We start from the raw sequence: 6920 nt of genomic DNA on the forward strand, positions 1-6920 counted from the left end.
AAATATACAAACTTTGTCTACTTGCCGGTCTAATAATTCCATAGGTTAACACGTTATTTTTTATGAGTAAAATATTATTGCTGGTTTTGTTGATTTTTGCTCGAACTACCTGTAAAAAAAATTGCTATCTTGTGAATAATATTCATTTACACATTTGAGAGGTGAACTAACTAAACATGCCAGCTTACGGTCGGGAAAAAAGTACCTGCATTATATAGAAAAGTTTGCGGTAACACCATGTAATAACAATCTCTAAATGAGTTGGGGTGGTTCTGAAAAGAACCGTTGGATTAACTCGACGTTTCGATCAGTATGCTCTGATCGTCTTCTGGAGAATGCTGGACTCTGATGCTGCATGCTGCTTAAGTACTGGGCGGTGGATCAGCGGTGATGCATTATAAACTCAGCCTTATAAGTGCCTTATATGTGGGTCAATCCATGTCAGACCAATGCACTTTTTTACCTCATGTCTTCCGATTTTGATAAAAATTGCTGTGCTTGTAGGTCCTAATGAGCAATGAATGCACACCAATTTTCAGCCCGATCGGACTTTCCATGTGGTCAGGGCAGAAACCACTAAAATCTGACATTTTTAGGGTAAAATACCACCTTTTTGGTAAAAATATGTCATAACCATGTAAATTTTTATCACATATATGCAAATTTGGTATCAAATTGATGATAATTGCATGCTCAAATCAATTCTTTCATCAAAAATAAATTTTCTGAACTTTAGGTCACTGTAATCTTTAAAAAATCAACGAAATAAAAATCATTTGATAGAGCATGTCTTCCTCTATCAGAATCCACTAAGAAACAGTTGGGCTCTTCAAAATTTACAAGTTTATGACTATTTTTGTACAAGTCACTATGATCTTTAATATGTTATCGTGACCTTTGACCCAATTTTTGAAATAACGCATCATTCCAATTCTGATAAAATACCCTGCCGATGTAATGCATTTTAGCGACATTTATGCAGTTTCTGCGTCTTTGACCCCTAACTCGCCTAAGACAAGCACCTTTTTCAAGATGATTCGGCTTATTTTTTGTGTGCAAACATTTGTGGTCAGTGATCTACATTGGTATATCATGGTGTCCTGTTAAGGAAATTGTGTTATTCGTTGAGGAAAACATTTAATTCCCATAAAGAGTGAAAATAAACATGATTTCCTCATGTCTTTGTGCACAGAACTGGGCACATGTACACCTCAGCAATGGCGCGCGGTGCTAAACACTTGCGCGCCCGGTGCGCGTCGGATCGGTCTTTAGCAAAGACCTTCCTTCGAGAAAGACTTAGGCCCCTTAAGATTCCACGGCTTTGGCTTTGGATTCGGCTTCGGGCTCCGTTCTCTCGTCTGAAGCCCCGAGCACGTATACGCAAAGCACGCGCACATGCCAAAACCAACCGCGGGGCCAAGTTAGCCTGAGCCGAATCTTGAGCATACTTACGGTCGAAACGTCAGGCCATTAACTACTTGCGGTGTTTAAAGACCTTTATCACGGTGTGGCCATCATGATTTTAATCCATTCCAACCCATTGTCAAGTCACCAAGCTGAGGCTGGACGGTTTTTTTTCTTTTTCTTATCACACGCTGGCCACGGGGTCAACAGTGAAGGGATTCGGGAAAGCGCCCATACCTTATGCGTGTCTGCGATGGCCAACGTGTGGTACGGAGAAAAAAAATGCAGGCTGGGCGAAATAATAGTCTGGTGCCATCCGCAATGAATGTTAGCATTCAATACTGATACTGGAAATAGGGAACATGACCAAGATGGTGTGACAGCGTGATTAAGGTCTGTACCGTAGATCCTTACGGTTGGTATTGGCAATTTCCAAAAGCTACTTCTATGTTCTCTATTAAATACAATTAGCAACAAAAATTGATAACAATAGAACAGAAGAAAAGTATTCAGTGTAGGCTATACAAAGTTACTTAAGATATAGTTATAATTAAATAGCCTTTATTGTTTGCAGAGGTGTATTATTCATGCAATAGAAAGTTCCCTTTTACTTGCAATTTCGTTTTATGCACATTACTGACGGTCTGGGTTCTTTATTTACTTCTATCATCTAACATCATAGTATATGTAGACTTTAATTATATGAATAATTAATCTTGCAAATATATAAAAAACAAATTGAAATGGAACCTGTTAATCTGGTCTGAAGCCATTTAAAATGCAGTGTTGTTGTTTATTTAAAAAGACTGTTTGATGTGTTCACCCGAGTGTTTTAGTAAGATGGAAGTTGGGATTAATCTCACGACCTCCGCCAATCAGTCCTCAAAAATACTAACTTCCAATTAAGCCATTTCCAAACTATGCCGAGTCAAGTCGTGAACTTTGCTGGATTTCACTAAAATGTTTTCAATGAATAAGGAAATCGAGTCATATGATTATATAGTGAAATCTATGTAAACAAAAACCCAATCATTTCGAATGTCCTTATCCAGCGCTTTTCTGAGAGATTTGCGAAAAGCCCTTACGTAACCACTCTCAAAACGTCATAGTTGGGAGCTCCAATTTGTAAAGTTGCTTTTTTTTTTGCAGCGTGGATGTATAACAAAGCAAACTCACAGACATGACGTCAGCGGCGTATAGTCCTGTGACTCGTTTTTGACTCGAAGTGTTTTTAGTTTTTCAAAACAGGTTGGGGTCTGATTTTTTAATCGATAATTACGAATAATCAGAAGTGTATACACATTTCAAATTTACATTAAAATGGTAAACAAGTGCTTCATAAGCAATTCAAAATACCATTTCCGTTAAAAACATTCCGCTCAGGTAGCTGTTTAAAAAATGTCAAGTGCAGTCCTGCCATTTTTTTAAATGTGGATCCTGCCCTTTATTTTGGTTCACTCCTTACTCAACTTAAACAAGTTTATCAACCGCTTGTTTTTATGGGTTTTCCAAGGGAATAAAATCAGTTGTTTTATCTATTGATACATGAATATTTATTACCAATACACTGATGCTTCACATGATAACGGGATATAATATCTAGGCATACAGGAGGAAACGTACCCGCATTAAAATCAAACAAATCGTGTAGTCTCTCATAATGTCAACCTGGGGATTTCCATGGTAAATCAAGAGAGAGAGAAACGTGATTGTAGGTTTATGTAAACAAGTAAGTAAGAACTTCATGGTAGGACTAAAAGACTAACTGAATGAGCTTTTGTAGCAACAACGACTTATTCAGATGAAATGAAGGGGGGGGGGGTCAAGAAAGTCCAAGAAGTTTATCCCTTGCATTGCATATGATGTAGTAGTTGTTGCTACATGCAGTTTTTCTACTATAAGTTAGTATCTAAGTGCTAACATTACATAATTTGTTTTGCTAACAGACAGTTGCTGACAGTGTTAGGACTTTATGTAATCCACCATATTATAACTAAACTGACAAACCTGTAAAAATTTGAGATCGATCGGCTATCTGGGTCACGAGAAAATAGTGAAAAGCCGACTAGGCCTACACACTTTTTTTGCATGACATTGATGAAAAATGAATAAAAATAATGCTCACTGAGCGATAAACTCCAAACGCAAAGTTGAATTATTTATTTCTCATCAAAATACGACATTTCAGGCAGAAATATTTCGAGGGATTTTTTTCTACTATCATCATCATTAGACCATGTAAGTTTGATGCATATCTGTGTCTTCACGATTTTGTTTTCTTATCAATTTTGTAACGTTCCTTTAAGCTCTTGGTCCATCTTATAGACTAAACATGGTTGTTTATATTATACCTAAACAAGTAAGACACGATTCATAAGATAAGGAAGAACAAATAACAACCTGTTTGAAAAAATCAAAGACTTGTGACACTTTTGACAAGAAAAACAAAAACAACGGCATGATAAGAGGAGAAAAATGGAGAGAAGAGAATATTGTTTTTACAGGCAGTGGACACTATTGGTAATTGTCGAAGACTAGCCTTCACAGTTGGTGTATCTCAACATATGCATAAATTAACAAACCTGTGAAAATTTGAGCTCAATCGGTCATCGAACTTGCGAGATAATAACGAAAGAAAATAAAACACCCTTGTCACACGAAGTTGCGTGCATTTAGATGGTTGATTTCGAGACCTCAAGTTCTAAATCTGAGGTCTCGAAATCAAATAAGTGGAAAATTACTTCTTTCTCGAAAACTATGGCACTTCAGAGGGAGCCGTTTCTCACAATGTTTTATACTATCAACCTCTCCCCATTAATCTTTACCAAGCGAGGTTTTATGCTAATAATTATTTTCAGTAATTACCAATAGTGTCCACTGCCTTTAAAACTAAAATGATTTAGGCCTATAACAACAAGATATATTAGTACTGTACTATACGGTTTGTGCAATTTATGGATAGTAATTAAGAAATGCCCTAAAATATCGCCTTCGCATGGAGAATTTTCTGCGCACATAAATTTTGTATTTGTTGTTTTGGTTCAGATTTAAACTATAAAAAAAAATTATCAATCAGCTTTCAGTAAAATATAATATGCCTACTGGTTTGTGTACAGCCTAGAAAAAGTGACAGACTATTACATCCAAGTAGCATGATGAAACATTCGCCTCTCTTAAGACTTATGCATGACGTCATAGTTCTTACCCAAAATGAGGCTGGGCGCACGTTCCCCATCACTTGCAGTGGCTGCGCCCATTGCCTCGTTTTGAGTTAGCATTGTGACGTACATTACGCATAAATACTAAGAGATGCGTATAATGATGCAACATGACATTGGATAACAACGTGGGATCTAAGATTAACTATAGATATAATTATGAAAAGTAAACTTGCGGGTACAACCACGAGTAAAATCTCTTTTGAAGGAGTGGTGGCTCTGAATAAAAGAGCCGGTTTGGTCTGGACGTTTAGAACAGTATACTCTTCGGGAGAACATGTGATATATGTGTTGCTCTCTTTAAAGCACTCGCTTGTTGGTCTCATCTGTAAAATAAAACAATATATTTATCACTTTTGATAGATAAAAACACTTAAAGTGTTTTGGTATGTCTATTTGCTCTGTTTAATTGGAACCCACTGCTGCATAAGAAAACAACTTCATAGTCTCATTCTAAAATCACATTTCTAAACACTATACACAATAATTCAAAGGCACTGGACACCTTTGGTAATATTGTAAAAGACCAGTACCACTTGGTGTATCCCTACAACAAATCTGTGAACATTTTGACTCAACTGGTCATCTGAAAAAAAGAGAGAAAAAAAACCCACCATTGTTGCATTTGTTACTTGAGTGAGAAAATGCCTCTTTCTCAATAACTGTATACGTTTCTTCAGAGGGAGCCTTTTCTCACAATGTTTTATATTTAATTAACAGCTCTCCATTGCTCGTTACTAAGTAAGGTTTCCAGCTAATAATGAGTAATTACCATTAGTGCCAGTTTGCTAAACTTAATTGTATATTAATACTCTGCTCCTTCTAAATGAAGATTGTGGGGCTTTTTCAGAAACGGGGTTTAGCTGAGCTAAAAGGTTATGAAGGACTCTTCCTATGATTGCACTGCGCACGTGCGCACACTACTGACAAATGGAGGGAACATTTTCGCCTGTCTGTATGGAGTTGATGGTGGCGTAACGCATACTCTCTTAAAGACACTGGACACTTTTGATAATTGTCAAAGATCAATTGTGCATAAAACAACAAACCTGTGAAAATTTGAACTCAATCGGTCATCGAAGTTGCGAGATATAATAATAATTGATAAACACCCTTGTCACACAAAGTTGTGTGCGTTCAGAAGATTGGTTTCGAGACCTCAAATTCTAAATCTGATGCGGTCTCGAAACCAAGTTTGTGGAAAATTACTTCTTTCTCGAAAACTACTCCACTTCAGAGGGAGCCGTTTCTCACAACGTTTTATACTACCAACCTCTCCCTATAAACTCGTTTTCAAGTAAGGTTTTATGCTAATAAATATTTTGAGTAATTACCAACAGTGTCCACTGGCTTTAGAGTGTAAAGTAGTAAAAAATAAAATCACTCGCTTGACTGAGTGGTGTAAGTTTTGCTCTGTTGAGAGCAAAAAATCTTTGTCACTCTTTTTGGGTGAAATTAGGACGAACTAAGTCGAGTTGAAAGTACCCGTCTTTCACTCTGAAAAGAGTTCCCCACCACATGGCTATTGGCGAGAGTGGTGTGGCGTTCAAAACGAGTGTACGCATGCTTGGCTTTAATTAGCATACGGAAGTGCTACTGATCAAGCAGTTAATTCTTATGACTCTATAAATCAGGGTATAAATAGCAAGGTCGTCACTCTGTCACTTACTTTTTTCATCTTTTTACCTGGCTTGGTGATGCTCACTTGCTTCTGGCATGACCTTAACACTATTGAAGCATGGTAGCATGAACCGTCTAAAGAGCAAACATACAAACAACAACCCGCATTATTATAACCAGCGACCTTTTACGACCTATATACTCTGTAATTCTTCAACTAGCCAATGTATTACCAAATAACGTAGATTCGCGGATTTGGTTTTAACAACTCCCACTTTCAAATCCCACTTTTTAGTGGTTGGTGACACCAAAACTAAGCAAATCTGCAGGTGAGGGCTGTTAACACAAAGTCATGGCATGTGGTATTGTTTTAATTCAAGTAATTTATATCCTATATTGGATATTGTTTTCCACACATCTAAGAGGGGGCAGAGAAGTCAGGTCCCAGTGTAATCTTGTAAGGGCTCAGGAGATACAAAAGGCAGAAAAAAACACCCGTGTCACACGAAGTTGTGTGCTTTCAGATGCTTGATTTCGGGACCTCAAATTCTAATTCTGAGGTATCGAAATCAAATTCGTGGGAAATTACTTCTTTCTCAAAAACTACTCCACTTCAGAGGGAGCCGTTTCCCACAGTGGTTTATGCCATCAACAGCTCTCCAATGTTCGTTACCAAAT

This window comes from Asterias rubens, chromosome 4 (assembly GCF_902459465.1).
Source record: "Asterias rubens chromosome 4, eAstRub1.3, whole genome shotgun sequence".
NCBI lineage: Eukaryota > Metazoa > Echinodermata > Asteroidea > Forcipulatida > Asteriidae > Asterias > Asterias rubens.